Source organism: Pelodiscus sinensis, chromosome 7 (assembly GCF_049634645.1).
Source record: "Pelodiscus sinensis isolate JC-2024 chromosome 7, ASM4963464v1, whole genome shotgun sequence".
NCBI lineage: Eukaryota > Metazoa > Chordata > Testudines > Trionychidae > Pelodiscus > Pelodiscus sinensis.
Window position 1 is genome coordinate 17,004,613 of NC_134717.1, and position 16,687 is coordinate 17,021,299.

Consider the following 16,687-nt stretch of genomic DNA (forward strand, 5'->3'; position numbering starts at 1 on the left):
TAGTCCGTAGTCAGTACGTAGGAAGTATATAAAACCCCCCACAGCAAGCATAAAACAGTCTAATATTTAAAACACTAAATATTTGTAGAATTCAGCTTGCTACATGGATATTTTTCTTGAAACTTTGCTAAAAGAAAGTAGCAGTTTTCTTTGTCTGGCATTCAGTGTCTTGGCACCTCTCTGTTAGAACAATCTGAGGATGCTATAATTAGAACAGCACTGTGCTACTATTTTTAACGATTTAGACGTCAGCCCATCTGGCAGTTTGGCAGAACTTGTTACATTCTCCTCAAGCTCAGTTTAGGGACTGCAATGTGACTGCGTTGCTCTCCTAAGGTCAAGGAGTGCAGGTACAACAAACATTGATGCAGATGCAGCATTCTAGCACTTTGTTCACCAAAATAAGCAGAGGGCCTGATCCTGAAGTTCACTGCGGCCCCTCCCGACCACCTCTGGACACTGAAACTTTGAACAAAGGGTGCAACATGGATCTGCTTTATGCAAGGATGAGCCTGCATTAGTCTAGTGACAATAAAGAAGCTTGTGTGCCTTCTTGCTGACTGGGTTCGAGGGACCTGTTTACTGGAAAGGAGGACACAGCTTTGCTACACTAGTCCTGGAGGAAGTGTTTGGCTTTTTGAAGTGTTTGCAGCCTGGAGTAAATTAAGCAGGCCCTCTTGGGTTCTAACACAGGGCATAGCAGATGGCGTGCAACTGGGTGCTTTAACCTAACTGCACACAGGGGGAAATATAACAAATCTATTAATGGTACGCAGGGCTGCCAAGCTCCTGGGCGAGATGGGGAGCTGGCTCCAGACCCATGGAAGGGGCAGGCCTGAGGACCAGCCTCCATCAGCCAGCCATTCAGTGCTGACTGCCCCTCACCACTTGGGTCTCTGGCAGCAATTTAAAGGGCCAGCAGCAGCCGGGAGCCCCAGGCCCTTTTCAATCGCTGGGCCCTTGGGTAGCTACTCCTTTTGACCCACCATCCACTGTCAGCACTACAGGTAAGGCCCTTTAAGCACTGTCATGGCAGTGCTTTAACATCAGCTATTACTGGTTTGTCCAGGTGTCTAGTTTGTATATTTTGGGAGTACTGGAGATTTGCCAATAACCTCTAGATGGAGAAATAAGAAAGTGGGATGAATTCTATGCAGGTCTGCAGCACTGGGCTATTAGCCTGCATAGTTTCACATTGACAAGTCTGCTTTCCAGGAGAGATGCAATAAAGCAAAACAGATTATTTCCAAGGGAGAGTGAAGACTTGCAAAGGAGAAAACGAGGGACAAGAAGACATCTTAATGCATATTTTCTAAAAGCTCCTGGTTCAACAGTTGATTAAATTTCCAATATGGAGAATTTCACTTCATCAGAATGAATCAGTGAATGAGAACATATTCAGAGCCCTGCACACTCAGTATGAGGGGGAAAGGTTTTTTGATTTTCAATTCATATTCATGTATTATTTTAGTGTGATGATTCCCATTTCATGGATGGAGAAGCTGAGATCTGGGGCCAAATTCTACTCATGTATGTGTAAAGAAACGGTGCCATTTACTAAGAGCAGATTTGGCCATGATTTAGTGCCTTGACTAAGGCCATCCACTGCATCAGTGGCAGAACCAGGACAGGAGATCTACATTTCATGCAGGATCATGCTGGTGCCTTTTATTTAAAACAAAAGTTAAGGGGAAACTTTTATTGTCATTCCCCACTGGCTAAACCCCCGCCAATATAAATGTACATGCTGGAGTCAATTTGCCACAGCTAGTGCAAGGAGCTGTAAATTACACTTCTCTGAATGAGTAGGCACTGCTCCACCCCAGAGGGATTCTTCCTCAGGAAAGGGGAGATATTGTTTGTACTATGCCTTCCCTTAGTAGTTCCGGGGCACTGAATCAGTGCATACCGTGGCCATGTTAGCTGCCTATTTTTCTTGGTCAGTGCTGCCCAGTTTGTGACTATTCTGACTCAAGTGCTCTGGTGCCTACTCAGGAAACACAACTCCCTGTCGTCTACCACTGGATATACTAGCAGAAGCAAACAAAATGTAATTTATCCTTGAGCTGTTTGTCTTGCTCCTTGGAAATCATGTAACTGCTAGTAAATGGTGTGTGACTTGGGGATCTTAACCACACTGTTTTGCACATTTGGCAACAGATTTGAATTGGTTCTTACTGTGTCAAAAAAGGTCCCTTTGCTCCTGCTTGAATTGAGACAGTTAAGAAAAGGAATTCAAGGGAGAAATAAAAAACAGGACTATGTAGCACTTTAAAGACTAACAAGATGGTTTATTAGGCGATGAGCTTTCGTGGGCCAGACCCACTTCCTCAAATCAAAGAGTGGAAGAAAATAGTCACAACCATATATACCAAAGTGATAGAATTTAGCCGTGTTAGTTTTAAAATTGTATCCTTTGGTATATATGGTTGTGACAATTTTCTTCCACTCTTTGATCTGAGGAAGTGGGTCTGGCCCACAAAAGCTCATCACCTAATAAACCATCTTGTTAGTCTTTAAAGTGCTATATAGTCCTGGTTTTTGTTCCATATATACCAAAGGATACAATTTAAAAAATGAACACATATGAAAAGGACAATCCAAATTTCAGAACAGAAGAAGGATGGGGGGGGTAAATGTCTGTGAGCTAATGATATTAGAGGTGATAATTGGGGAAGCTATCTTTGTAATGGGTAAGATAATTAGAGTCTTTATTCAAACATAGGCGTAAAGTGTCAAATTTAAGCATGAATGACAGTTCAGAGGATTCTCTTTCAAGTGTAGTCTTAAAAGGCCTTTGAAGCAGGATGCAGGTAATCAAGTCGTTGAGACAATGTCCTTTCTGGTTGAAATGGCAAGAAACTGTTTTTTCTTTGTGATCCTGTCTAATATCTGTTTTGTACGCATTGATCCTTTGGCAAAGTGTCTGAGACATTTGTCCAATGGGTCAAAATGGGTCAGAGGTTAACAATGATCATTAAAATGCTAATAATAGGTAGAAAAGTAATTATAATTGTTGGTTGGAGTCAGCATTCACTCATCTTGTTTTGCAAAGCATATCTTTTATATACTGGCTATGAGACTTTGTAGCCCTGAAAAATTTATGAGCATCTTTGTGTATAGTGCACCTTAATGGCTGAAGTACACCTCTCCCTTTTTCCTCAAGTACATTAATTTATATGCAACACAGCTAGAACAAAGTACTATATATCATCCTCTTTGAACTACCAATTTGCCAGGAATCATAACCTTGTCTAGACTAGAACTCATACATATTCCACCTAAAGAAAAGAATGTGCAAAATGAAGAAGCCTTGAAAAATTAACACAAATGTTAACGTAATACAAAATAATAGTGTAATTTTATTCACTTGTTTACTTGCTTTATATTTATTTTCAAATAATCAGAATTATAAAAATTATTGTGCAAGTGTGTTAATTCCCACCCGTGTACAATTACTTGAGTTTGCAACTAAATTAAAAGTTTCCAGTTACAAGCACAGTTTGTTAATATTAAGGTGCTATGTAAATGCAATATCATTGGTTCTCTATTTTGAGTCTGATGAGCCAGTTCACATTGCTAAATGACTGCAAGTCTGCCCAGATGGGAAGTTGTGCACAGAATTACATATCAAAGGTAGGGTTGCCAGCTGTCCGGTTCTGAACCGGACAGTCTGATATTTGAGGATTCTGTCCAGGGAAAAAAATTAAGAAAATACTGGACATATAAAATGTCTGGTATTTTCTAATTAGGTAAGTTTTAGGTTCTGGTATTTTCTAATTAGGTAATTAGGTAAAACACACCGCATGAGCATGTCTACCAGCCAGGCAGTATGCAACTACGTGGGAAGAGGGAATCCCCAGGGCTGGACTTGCTCATGCTTCTCCGGGACTGTGTGTGGGACAGGCAACACCCCGGGATCTACGTGCGCTTGGGTCAGTCCCACTCCCCGCCGGCCCATTCTGTCCCCCTGCTTCTCCCTCCCGGCCAGCCCCGCTTCCCGCCGGCTGGTGCCCCCCACCCGATCTCCCCCCGCCAACCCTGCTTCCCACCAGCCAGTTCTTCCCCCTTCCCTCATCCTCCCAGCCAGCTCCGCTCCCCTTCCAGCAGGTGCCTCCCCAATCTGAGATCAAGTGTGTCCAGTATTTTTTTTGAAGCCACCTGGTAACCCTAATCAAAGGGCATGTCTATGTGATATTCTCCTTTTGGTGGTGTGAGAGTACATAGCTAGCTGCACCAGCACGGTTATAACTAGCAGTATAGGCAGCATTGTACTGTTTAGGTGAGTAAAATCCTGAACCATCCGATGTATGAACCCTACAGAGTTCTTTACTCACGTAAGTAATGCCTCCCCCAACTACACTGATATTTTAGCAGTGTAGTGGTACACTGCCTTACTGCTGCTGAAGTGTTCCCGTACCACAAGGAACAACTCCAGCACCTGGGAAAGACTCCTTCACCAGGGAAACAGCAGGGAAGGATAGGCAGCAAAACTTTTTCCACTGCAGGGAGTTGCTGGAGCCTTTCCCCACCACAGTGAAAGACTCCGGAAGAGGGGAAGGGCTCCAGCAGCGAGCACTAGGGAAAGGTACACACCACCCCATGGACAAAGTCTGCGTTTCACTGTGGCATGTAATTACCCATACCCTACCCACGGCCGCAAAGGCAATTCCGCGCAGATATGCCAAATGTACAAAGGAGGCTACCTGCAATTTTGAAGCTTGAAAAACCTTCAGTGGGAGTCTTTCTACTGATTGGGCCTGCACAGCAAAGTAGCAGTACTCTTCTCTTTATGTACGCTCTCACAGAAAGGAGTATACAGCATAGTGATCTTGCCCAATTAATCCCCCTCATAGCTGCTCTGCATATTCCCACTCCAAACAATTTTTAAGAGTGGGCAGTAGTTTTAAAGAATTATTGGGCACTTCAGAGAATTACCTCATTTAGAATGCTGGGTGGTTGTGTGGGTGGGTTTTTTTTTTAAGCTTCAACTATTTGAAAGGCAGAAAACTCAGAATTAAAGTTCAAATTAAAAAAAAATGTAGGAACGTCATAGCATTTAAGACCACCACCAGTCGGTGTGGCTGTTGTAATTTTATCTGTATTCAACTGATTTTTGAGTTGTGTACATGCCATCTCCCCTTCTTCACAGAACTGGTCTTAGGGGCAGGCAAGCCAGTGGTCGCCTAGGGCTGCAATTTTCAAGGGGCTGCCGAAATGTAACACAATGAATTGTATATATAATGGGAAAAATTGCATGAGCTTTGGCCAGATATTTTTCATGTTTTCTCGGCAGCAAAACTGCCCCACCTGCTCTGCCCTGCACTGAGGCTGTTTCTCACTCTCTGGTGCAGGGACCCCGCCTCTGGCTCCCTGCATCTGCGGCTCTCTCCCCACCAAACACTCCTGAGAGAGTCTCATGTCTCCAGACTGCTCCCCCTAGTGTCTGTATTTCCCAGCCGGGCCCAGGGCGTGAGGCAGCAGGTGCGGCTGGAAGGTAGGAACCCTATTAACTGCATAAAAATCACGATGGCAATTTTTCGTCACCCTTCTTCGAAGAGCAAATCAATCAACCACGCTAGATAAGTTCTCATTCTTCAGAAGCGGTATCAGCAGCGCACCTCATCCGACAGTTGGAAAGGTGTAGGTGAGTGTATCTAACTCTTTCAAATGAAAATGAGATGCAATGCCGTAGCAAAGAATTTTGACACGCAGGGCGAGACCAAACCTTAACTGCCTTTAATAATTAATATATCTATAAAAATAATTTGAAAATGTTTCTTTAAAATATTCCTTTACCATATATGCAAACTTAAGGATCAAGGAATATTTTTCAAATATTCGGGCTAACACGGCATATAAGGGCTGCAAAAAGAAATTTGCCTGGGGCCGCCAATTGGTTAGGACCGGCCCTGCTTCTTCATGTGTATTGAGCTAAATGCTTAGCCATGCTCTATAATATATAGGAACCACTTTACTTGCAACTGCTCAGTGTGGTCACCTCTGGGGCGGGGACACAGCATACAGGGCACACCACTTGATGGAAGGCAGCAAACAAGTATGCCATATCCAGCTGAATTGCTGGGAGAGTTGAAGAACGGAGTTTAATGAATTAGCCAGGCTAAAATTCTGCCCTGTTGCTGGGATTAATGCTGCTACCCTTCTAGCAGACATAAATGCTACTACTGCTCTCAAGAGTGTCATGGCATTTTTAAGGACCTTCATTTTCTGTCTCTTCTGTAATAAACATAGTGCCCAGCTAACACATTCAGGCATTAGTTCTGGGCAGCAGACACTCAGAGGAAAGAGTTCCGTTTGCTGAACTGCTAACTTTACTTCCTGCAGCACATAATTTTCCTTAGAAGTCTTCCATCAAAATATTAACTAGACATGCATCAGCTTAGCTTGAGGGCTGACAAAAGGATTTTTAAAACACTGACTTTTTTAAAAGTAGCAGAAAACATTTTTCTAACATTCTTCCACTTGTCTGCTATTCAAGCCAACAGCTCTGTGGTCGGAAATGACTTGAGTGTAACAATGACAGAGGCATATTATGTTATTTAAATACATGAGATATGAATAGCGATTGAAAAGCATCCTCTTTCTTGTAAACAAAAAAAAGGGGGGGGGGGGAGAGAAGGCGTTACCATATATTTACAAGGGAGATTCATGGAAGTCCAAGGAAACCATATGGTCATTTGAATCAATAAGATGCATTTTATAAATTGTTTAATTATTTAGATTAAAAACCAATGAAGTATGGCTGTTCCTTTTAAACAAATACATAAAGGAAATTCCCGCAAGGCAAATTAAATTTAAACATACATTCAAAGGTCAAAAAAAATCCCAACAGGATGACTATTGTAAACTGTATCCATTAAAATAAGGCACAATGTACATGTATGTGCACGTTATACCATGAAATATGTACCTGACCAACAAATGTGCAGTTATACTTACAATTCCCAGTTTAGGAACTGATTCTGCACATTTTTTCTTGAGCAGAATTCCTATTGATGGCAACAGAGGACTAATCCTTTCATGGGTGTTGTACAGACAACTGCATTTTAAGAGGTCTGGTCTGATCATTGGAACCTAGAAATCCTACTTAGCTGGATTAAGTCTGGACATTTAAAAGGTAAGGTAGGGAAATCTATTCTGAATGTGTTGCAATTGTCTACAAGCAAGAGGTGATGTTCAATACCATACGTAGGAGTTAGAAGTCCAGGATATATGGAATATAGATTAAGGATGAAATGTCATCCTTACCTCCTGATTTGGAGGGAGGGTTAATTGGAAACTATTTAAATACACCAAAAGTCTTACTGTTTCATTTAGTCTGGAAAAGTTATAATATTGCTCTTTACTAACTGGATAAGGTTTGTTCAGAGAAGCTGAAGTGCTAAATATTTATTTTTCCCCTTCTTCCTAGGTCCCTTGGGAAAAAAAATCTAAATGCACCATATTAAATGTCGGAAAAATACAAACAAAAGTGCATTTCTTGTAAAGTATGAGGGTAAATCATATTTCTTATTTGGTACGTTAAAAATTTAAATCCTTAATTTCCTTTTATCCAGAAATAAAGATGCTATCACACTGACACAACCTAAGTAGAAAGAATGTGCTGTGTTTATTCTGCAGCCTCTTGTGTGAACGTTAATATATGACATCTCACTGAACAGTCAACAAATCATTATGAGCGCAGGATAATTTATCACTGCAGCTGTGTCAGGCAATGGCAAGATCTAATGAAAAAGTGATGAAGCTGAATTATCCTCCTGTGTCTCTGTGGCCTATAGAATGTATTACTCCAAAAGGCTTACATACGTTCTAAAGTGGGGCACAGAGTGTGAGGACACAAAGAGAACCGTAGATGAAACACTTGAAAAGAAAATGCACATTTATTCAGAGTTCGCCAAGATGGTTTGCTGAACAGACAGACAAATTTGTTAGATTCCTTTAGGAAACAAAATGGTGTACAAAACAATATCACTCAGAAAGGATGAGACAAGAAGTACACTCTGAAATTCCAATTTATGGTCAGCTTTCCTGCTAATTAAAGCTCTAGAGATGTTGAAATTGTTTTTCCTCTTTCAATGGCATCTGACATAAAACTATGCCTATTAGTTATCCGTAGATCTCAAATATAACAAGAGTGAAAACACCAAGACTTCCTTGGTTTGTCCATTGACATGGAACACTATGGTAAATCTCTAGCTGTGGCAGATATTTCTTCAAGAAATGTTGGTTGCAGTGGCTCCCCATCTGAAAATGCAGATGCTGCTAACACAGGATAGCGTTACACCAACTAGCTCATTTTGCCAGGATATAAATGTTACGTTGTCATTTGGGTTAATGCATTATATTGCATCCTTCAGACATTAAGAGTGTAAATATTTAGTTTTCTGCAAGCTGCCAAAGGTTTATGCTCCTTGTGAGTTTCCAAGAACCCCTATCCCCTTCCAAGTAACACATTGAATTCCAAGAGCTAAATTGTGCCTTTAAGGCACAGTCTTGTGTTGAGGATGCTGCAGAACTACACAGCCTTCCCCAGCAAGCTCCCTTGAGTGCAGGCATTGCAATTACTAACAATCTTCATGTGTAACCTCACTCATGCGCACCTGCATAAAAGCTCAGCTGCAGTCTGGCACTAAATTAAATGACATCCTACCAGCACCTCATCTTCCACAACACATTCCCTCTACCCAACTCCACCGGGAGAACTTTGTAGCCTTGCTAATAAATATCTCATAACTCACAAAGAGAAGAGAGGAAGCAAATCCCTATGATTGTGTTTGTCCTTTCACTACATCAATCATTAGACATTCCATGTAAATTGACAATTTATCAATAGGCAACTCTGAATGCCACTGACCGTCTCAGGCAAAACCCATTGAATTTGTAAATTCCTGAACAGGTTTGAGTAATGTAACCATTATGGCATTCTTTTCTTCCTAATCCAGTTGGTTAATTTCCTAAGAAAACAAAAATCCAAATATTCAAGGTATTTGCAGCTTAATTCATGTGGCAAAGCAGTCATGGGATCTGGGGATGTATTTTATACTTATCTATATCATTCAGATCTTCCTAGATAATGGGAAGAATAAAATCATGAATTATTTCAGTCATGGAATAAAAGACCTAACTAGTACAGATCACTGGAATCATCAGTCTTCAAGATCATAAAGCAATTTTCTCTTCTGGAGTTCCTTGTTATATTGTGTATCACTTACTCAAATGAGTCATCTCAATAAAGCCAATGGGATTACTCACTTACATAAGTAGTGTTCAGTGAGACCTGCAATTATTTGCCACATAACATTTTGTAAATACTCCTTGTATATATCCCCACAAGGAAACAGGGAAATCCTTCTATAAATCACACCAGAGTAAATTTGGAGTAAACTACTCCAATGTAACTGAGAGTAGAATTTATTTTTTATAATCTGACTGCTGTGAAACACTCATTGCAAGATTTTTTTCCCCTGCCTAATTATAATCCCTTTGGTTTTTTGGCAAATGGAATGTACTGAGACATGCCTAACAAGGTTTATAATGAAAGCCTTGGTAATTACTATTCATGGTACAATCTGATAGCAGCTGAAGTGGTGCAACACAATTAAGGTTTCTGAAAAAGTTTTAGCTTAAACTCGCCAGTTCATGGATACTGTTTTGGGTTGTCTTCTCCTCATGTGCTTAGTAAGGTGTCTTTCATATACAGGCCATCTTCACTGTAAGTCCAAGATACATTCTAAAAACCTTTGACTTAAAGCAAAACAACTTAAAGCAGGGACTTTTTTCCCCACAGCTGACTTCCATTTGTGCAAATGGGGGGGGGGGGGGGGTTGGTTTGGTTTGGGTTTTTTGCACAGCTTAAGGGCAGGGAATGGGAGGACCTATAATGCATCAGTTCCTACAAGTGTCAACAACTTTAGTGTGGAACAGATTAATATTGGAGTGACTTATAGCATGGATACCCTGTACTAGAATCAATTTTGTCAGCATTCTTCAGGTTCATTAGAATAGTTACTGAACTGTGATGACACCATATGGAATAAAACAAGACTGTCGATATCAGTCACATTACTTTCTGGCTCAGTTAACATACAAAGTGCCAGAATATAATTTTAAAAATGGTCAGAAGTACATAGTTTTTTCACATTTAAAATCAACTGTGTACATGTCCGAGTTACTGCTATTTTGAATTAAAATAGAAATATAGTTCTTATAAAACATAGTAAGTAAAAGGTGCATACGGATTTCTGCTGTTCTATACCAGTTTCAGATCTTTGTATTCGATCCTTAACGTCAAGTTAATTCACAGCCTTAAAAGGATATCGTAGCCAAATTTGTGGCGCTTAACCCAGGAAATGCATACTATTTGTTATGCTGATTGTCCGGCTGAGTCTCATTGAAATTACTCCTGATAGAAAATATTCAGCATTATTTACTTTAATTCACACATAAAACCATAAACGCTGCATATCCATCATATATAATAACTAGAAATCAGTTGTGAAGAAACAGCTACACTGGATGCATGACCTTGGCAATTTGGCTGCTGAAACGAAGGGGAAAGGTGTGGGGGTGCAGCAGTGTTGCAAACACTGGCTTGAAGTGTTTTCCATTATATCCAGGGTTTACAGTTGGTTCAATGGCTCTCAAAACCCCCACTGTACAAATTGTTCCAGCACCCCTGCTTGGCAATATGCATGACATGTACTGTTCTGTAAGCAGGCCCACTGACAAGAGGGAGAGGAGGAAACGGGGCAACTGCCCCAGGGCCCAGCAATTCAAAAGGGCCCACGGCTCCCAGCCACTGCTGCTGTTGTGGCAGCGGCAATGCCTGGAGCCCTGGGGCCTTTACATTGCTGCTGGATTGCCACGTGGTGTTCTAGGCAGCTCTAAGAACTGAGGAGGGGCATGCTGCAGCCCAGGACTGGCCACTCCAGCCTCACCCCTTCAGTCTGAGACCATGCCCCTTCCAGGAGCATAGAGCTCTCCCCACTTCCCCTCCACACCTTGCCCAGGGGCCTGGCGAGGCTGTAGGTTCCCCTGGCTCTAAGTCAGCTGCTGCTCAGTACTGAGCACACTTGACGTTCTTGGAGTGATTTACCCCTAATTTTCCTGTCCTACCAGCAGGGGTGAAAGTAACAACATTTCTTACAGGTACTGTCCTATTGCAACTCAGGTCTCTGCCAGCTCTTTAAACAGCTCCCTGCTGGCTTTTGGCACAGCTCAGCCATCTCTTGCCAGAGCTGCGCACCAGAGAGCACCCGTTTACTTTCACCTCTACCTACAAAAGCCAAAACTTGCTAGACTTACTCAAGTGAGCTGTTGCATTCACTTTAACAGCACTACTGAAGTGGATGTGTGTCATGGAGATGTTCGGGAACTGCCCAGTTTGAAGCCAGCCAGGGTAGCTCCTCTCTCTGACCACACTCAAACCAGGGCAAGAAGCTTCCACAGCTTTTTTTCTGAAAATAAGCATTAGAACAACTCTTGTGCAAGAGGGAGCAGTGTGGACTGCTCCTTCTTACGCAAAAACCCCTTGTGCAAAAATGGTGGCTCATTAAGTATGCAATTGAGGCACAGCGGTATTCATCACCATGCCTCATTTGCATATGTTCTTGTGCAAGAAAGCGCAATGTAGACGTAGCCAAGGTTTATTAGTGGATAGGGACAGAGTGTAGAACAGAACTTGTCAGCACAGAAGACAGGAGACATTCAGTGAAGTCCATCTGTGGGGGAGAGGAGACCAGAGCCAGGGCTCTGACTCTCCCCCTGCACTCCAAGCTCCCCAAAAAATGGACCTATTTCCAGCTGCCAAACGCCAGCCATGCCCATTGCGCGCTCTCAGGCTTTTGTCCTGTTTTCTGAACAAAACGTGTCACCTAGTCACATCCCCCTCCTGGGGCTCAGGTTATGAAGGGCATCAGCCATTGTTTACATTCAGGCAGCTGGACAGCCTCACCTGCCTTGAGGGTCTCAGCAAGAGTCATACACCCAATTCCCATCACCATCTAGGCCTTGGTGCAGCACCAAGGGAAACAGAGGTACACACAATTTCAGTATAGGACAGTAAGCCTCACCTACCACATAACAAGGTGAATAAAACCCACTTCCTTACATGATGACAAACAGAATTGAACCCCAAAGAAGTAATCATGAACCACCAATGTTTCATATAGCGTTCTTCTTACATTACAAGACCCTTGGGAGAGAGACTTTATCTTCCTACATGTTTGCATAGTGCCTGGTACAATGGAGTCAATTTCTCAGTTTAGGGCCACCAATGGTGACTGTAATACAATCAACAGATAATAGTCTTAATTTCACCAGCACTTGCTTTATTTTTTAGCTTTCACTAGTCTGATTTATTCTACTAATTTTTATTTCTGTCTCTCTCCTTTGTAAGAGTGTTCACATTATGTACTTTCCAGAGAACAAACTGTATTTCTACAGCATTTTCCTTGTTTTTCCTCATGCCACACAGCGGCTACATCTAGACTGGCATGATTTTTCATAAACACTTTTAACAGAAAAGTTTTCCATTAAAAGCATTTGCGAAAAAGAGCATCTAGATTGGCACGGACGCTTTTCCGCAAAAGCACTTTTTGCAGAAAAGCGTCCGTGCCAATCTAGACGTGGTTTTGCGCAAGAAACCCCCCGATCGCCATTTTCGCAATCGGGGCTTTTTTGCGCAAAACAATATCGCATTGTCTACACTGGCCCTCTTGCACAAAAGCTTTTTTTTCTGAAAATAAGCATTTTGCCCGAAAGGGAGCAGCATAGCATTTCCGCAAGAAGCACTGATTGTGGTCATTTCTCCTTCCAGTTCCGTATCTTTCTCCGTTTTTCTTAATTGTCTTTCATGACTATCCTTTCTGCAGGAGAACTTCTCTGCCTATCGGCTGTGTTGCTTTCATTTCATTCTTTCCCAGGTTCTCAGTTCTCTTTCCAGCCAGGTTCAAACCATGTTTTATGATCACTGCTTCCCTACTACTTTGGCAATTTAGAGCCATCGGCACCTCGGGTATTTTGGCAGTGGGAAATGTGTCAGGCTGACATAGCTCTGGTGATACATAGCCAAATTCTCAGCTGGCACAACTCCAAAGATATCATTGGCATAAAGCCAGCAAGGTATTTGGTCCAATGTTATTTCTATACCAACTGCAACTAAGCCTGCAGCATTGAGGCAACTGATCTGAAGTATTAATATATATCCTGGCCGGCTTTCCGTTACCCACATGAAGCTGGAATAACATCTATCTAGCCCCAGCTCAAACAAATTCCTATCTCCATGTGTTTTCCTCTTCTCTTTCACCATCCCTACTGGCTAATGCACTGCTGCTTTTCACAGACCGTTTTTTAGTTCTTATATCCATAAAGATGCCAGTGTGCAAGAAGCTGAATTATCATTTGCAAGGAGCTAAGCAGCTTCTGCTTGCAATGAAAACAATGGAACCGAGCCCTACATTTGCATCAGATGCTCCATTGATGGACACCGAGATGTGTCCATCAGAGTTAGTACTGAATATTGTTAATACTGAATCTGTTTCCCCTTACGGTGCCATTGCTAGGTGCTGATAATAGGATAGATAGATCATTGTAGTCAGCAAAAGACCAGTGAATTCAAGAGCATATATGGGATATCAAATGTGAAGGTGCTTAAGGACGGGCATTGTATTTTAGGTAATTTGTAACACACACAGTGAAATTAAAAATGAATTATTTGAGAGGCAGCCAGCCAGTTTGAGACAATGATGAATGAGTCCTATGGTTATTATTTAATATTAATATTACAATATTGGCTAGAAGGTTCAGAAAATATAGTAAGGTATGTAGTCCCTGCCATTGACAACTTATATCAGGCTTTTGTAATGTATTATAGAAGCTGCAGGTGATATTTCCAATTATAAATAGATGTGAAAACATGATGCAGTTACTAGTGCTGTAATACTGCATATTGTCTCTATGCAGAGATGATCCGTTGCTAGATTCTTGCAACTGTGAAGGCTGTAGAGTCAGTTTTTTAAGCTCAGTTCTCTACTAGACTAAATAACTATGTAATATTACACTTTATGGCAGTGTGTACACCAGATGAAATGTTTGCCTGACTCCGAGTTTCCCTGCTTTTTCCTAGTATGACACTAAACCTTTTTGTCCTTCACATGTTTTGATGTGTTTAATTATACCAATAAACTGCTTACTTATGTCTGTGATTTAAATTATATTATTGGATTTAGTTATGAATGATGGTTTGAAAAACCAACCTACACGGAATTTCAGCTGTTCAGAATGTTAGCAACTGCACAGGGAAGTGTGATTAGGGAATAATGTCATTTTAATGTGCATAGGAAATATGTGGGCTTATTCTTCATTGAAATTGTTCACACTCTGAAATCTAGTTTTAACTATCAGACTACACAGGCATCACCACTCATTTAAAAAAATCACAGCCATGAATCAACACAGACCCATGGTAGTAATTTTTGAATATTGAAAACAGAGCTGAAGGGAGTCTTTTTTTAAAAAAAAAACCCATACCTTCCTTGATATACAACAGAGCTAACTCATATTATAAATTGGTCAGTATAATCTATGGTACTGACCAAATGCTATTACAGCATCCTTTCGAATGCAGGAGGAGAATGGTATTGATATCTGTAGAATCCAAATTGGCCAGGTTGGAAATGTTTCAGGATGTATGTACTTTTTTTTAATTGGCTGAGCATTTCTAAATTCCTCATAAAAATGGAGATGAGTTAGGGCCAACAGGAACACTAAATTAGACTTTTCAGCTATTTATTATCCACTTATAAAAGCAGAAAAACATGACTAATTTACTACATTTTGAAAAAAAATTGAACCATATTTGCTCATGCCAGATTTTTGCTCTTTACTGTTCTGTCCACGGCTAGATTGCCTTACAATCAGCTGGAAGGCATATGAACATCTGCTCATTGTGCCAAACCTTACTGCAACAGAGAGGGGTAACTAGGGATTCCTTTCACACACATGAAAGTGAATAAGAGCCTCATTGGAATTTTTGTAAGATTCTTTTTCACTGCAGGTTATCAAAGCCACATATATATGAGCAAGCAAAAAAAATAATAAAACACACACAGCAGACCCTGATGAACTCAAAGGAAACACTTCAGTGGGCTTTGGATCAGCCTCCAGTAGATTTATAGCAAAGTCCACAAGATTTCTAATATTTCACTTTTTATAAATAAAGTTTAGGATATATAAAATAGCTAATGTGTGTTTGGATTTTGTAGCTGTATGCACAGATATGGGTGTGTAATATATATACATATATATCTCCGTACATGAGAGTAATTACATAAATGCTTACAAGTTTTTATTGGCATAAAATCTCTTGTATCTAGGTCTGGCTCTTAACTAGGACATATCACCATGAGAAGTCCATTAACATCTATTCATAGTGGAAAGCACTACTCAGTGCTCTTGTTTGCAGTAGTGGGTCACTAGGTTTTCAATGAAAGTTGCATCCAGGGCAATTAAGAACCAAGCAAGAACTGCAGCATCTAGGGCTCTCTTTTTAGCCATTCTGTTTTGTAGAACATCTTCATAAATGTGATACTTTTCCAGGTGACCACTGAGCCAGTGAATTTATAAGGTGTTACTCTTCTATACACAGAGAGGTGCCCTTAATTGTGGGTGAGGGTGGGTTTTGCCTTTTGTGCATCACTTGTTTCCCACATGCACTGCATAGCTCAGACATGACAGACATTGTAAATATAAATGATCCCCATCATACAACATATACAAATGTAACTGTTCATTTGTTAAAACTGAAATATGTATAATAGACCCAACCTACAGGTCAAATATTAGATAAAATGCAGGGTCACTGGAAACTTTTGTCATCTCTTCCTAAGCAGAATATGATCTAAAAATCCTGAATGTGTCCCAGCCTTTCCAATATTTTTGGCTGTTTTTAATTTGTGATTTGATGCCCTGTGTTATTTAACTGAGTTTTCAGTTCCCTGAATGTTAAACTGAAAATAGAATTAGATGATTTTTAACATTTTTGTCTCCAATTATGTACCATCACAAAACCTTTGTATCTTTACCTCATATAAAGTCCTAATAGGCTTTCAGAATGATCTCTGCTCCTCTTCCTCGCACAATAAGCAGGAAGCCAGTGTGCACTGCCTGCTGTTCCCAACCAGGATCCAAGTACCCTTACCCATAGAAAGACAGTATCCCAGGTATGTTTCCCCATTTAAAACACAAATGGGCACGTTCACTGGGTAAAAAATGTTTTTGGCATCCAGTATTTGATAAACCTAGAGTCCATTGACCAAATTCTGCCTATAGTAAGTGCTGTAGGATTGGTTTTCCCAGTTAAGCTATAATGCCTTGCATGCCTTCATTATCTGTCATTCCATGGCAGCATACAAAATAATTGTTCAGAACGAATTGTAAACCCATAGTGCAATTCATTTTCCTATGCAGAGATTATATATTTCTCCTTAATACCACAGATTTTGGGTCAGAATACACACATGCAGTTAAAAAAAATGCAGTAAAAAAAATCAAAGTACGAGGTCTCTGGACTTTGTGGTGTCCTTTTCACTTCTATTTAGCCCAGTACCATAGATTAAAAAAACCATACTGACAGTTGCATTCCCAGAAAATGCATTTAAGTGGGAAT

At 40.8% G+C, this 16,687-nt stretch overlaps 1 protein-coding gene across 1 annotated transcript in view; it reads right to left on the reverse strand.

Moving 5' to 3' along the window:
* Nucleotides 1–16,687, reverse strand: part of TMEM163 (transmembrane protein 163) — a 173,667-nt gene that overhangs the window by 56,674 nt on the left and 100,306 nt on the right. The gene's annotated exons all lie outside the window — the stretch shown is intronic.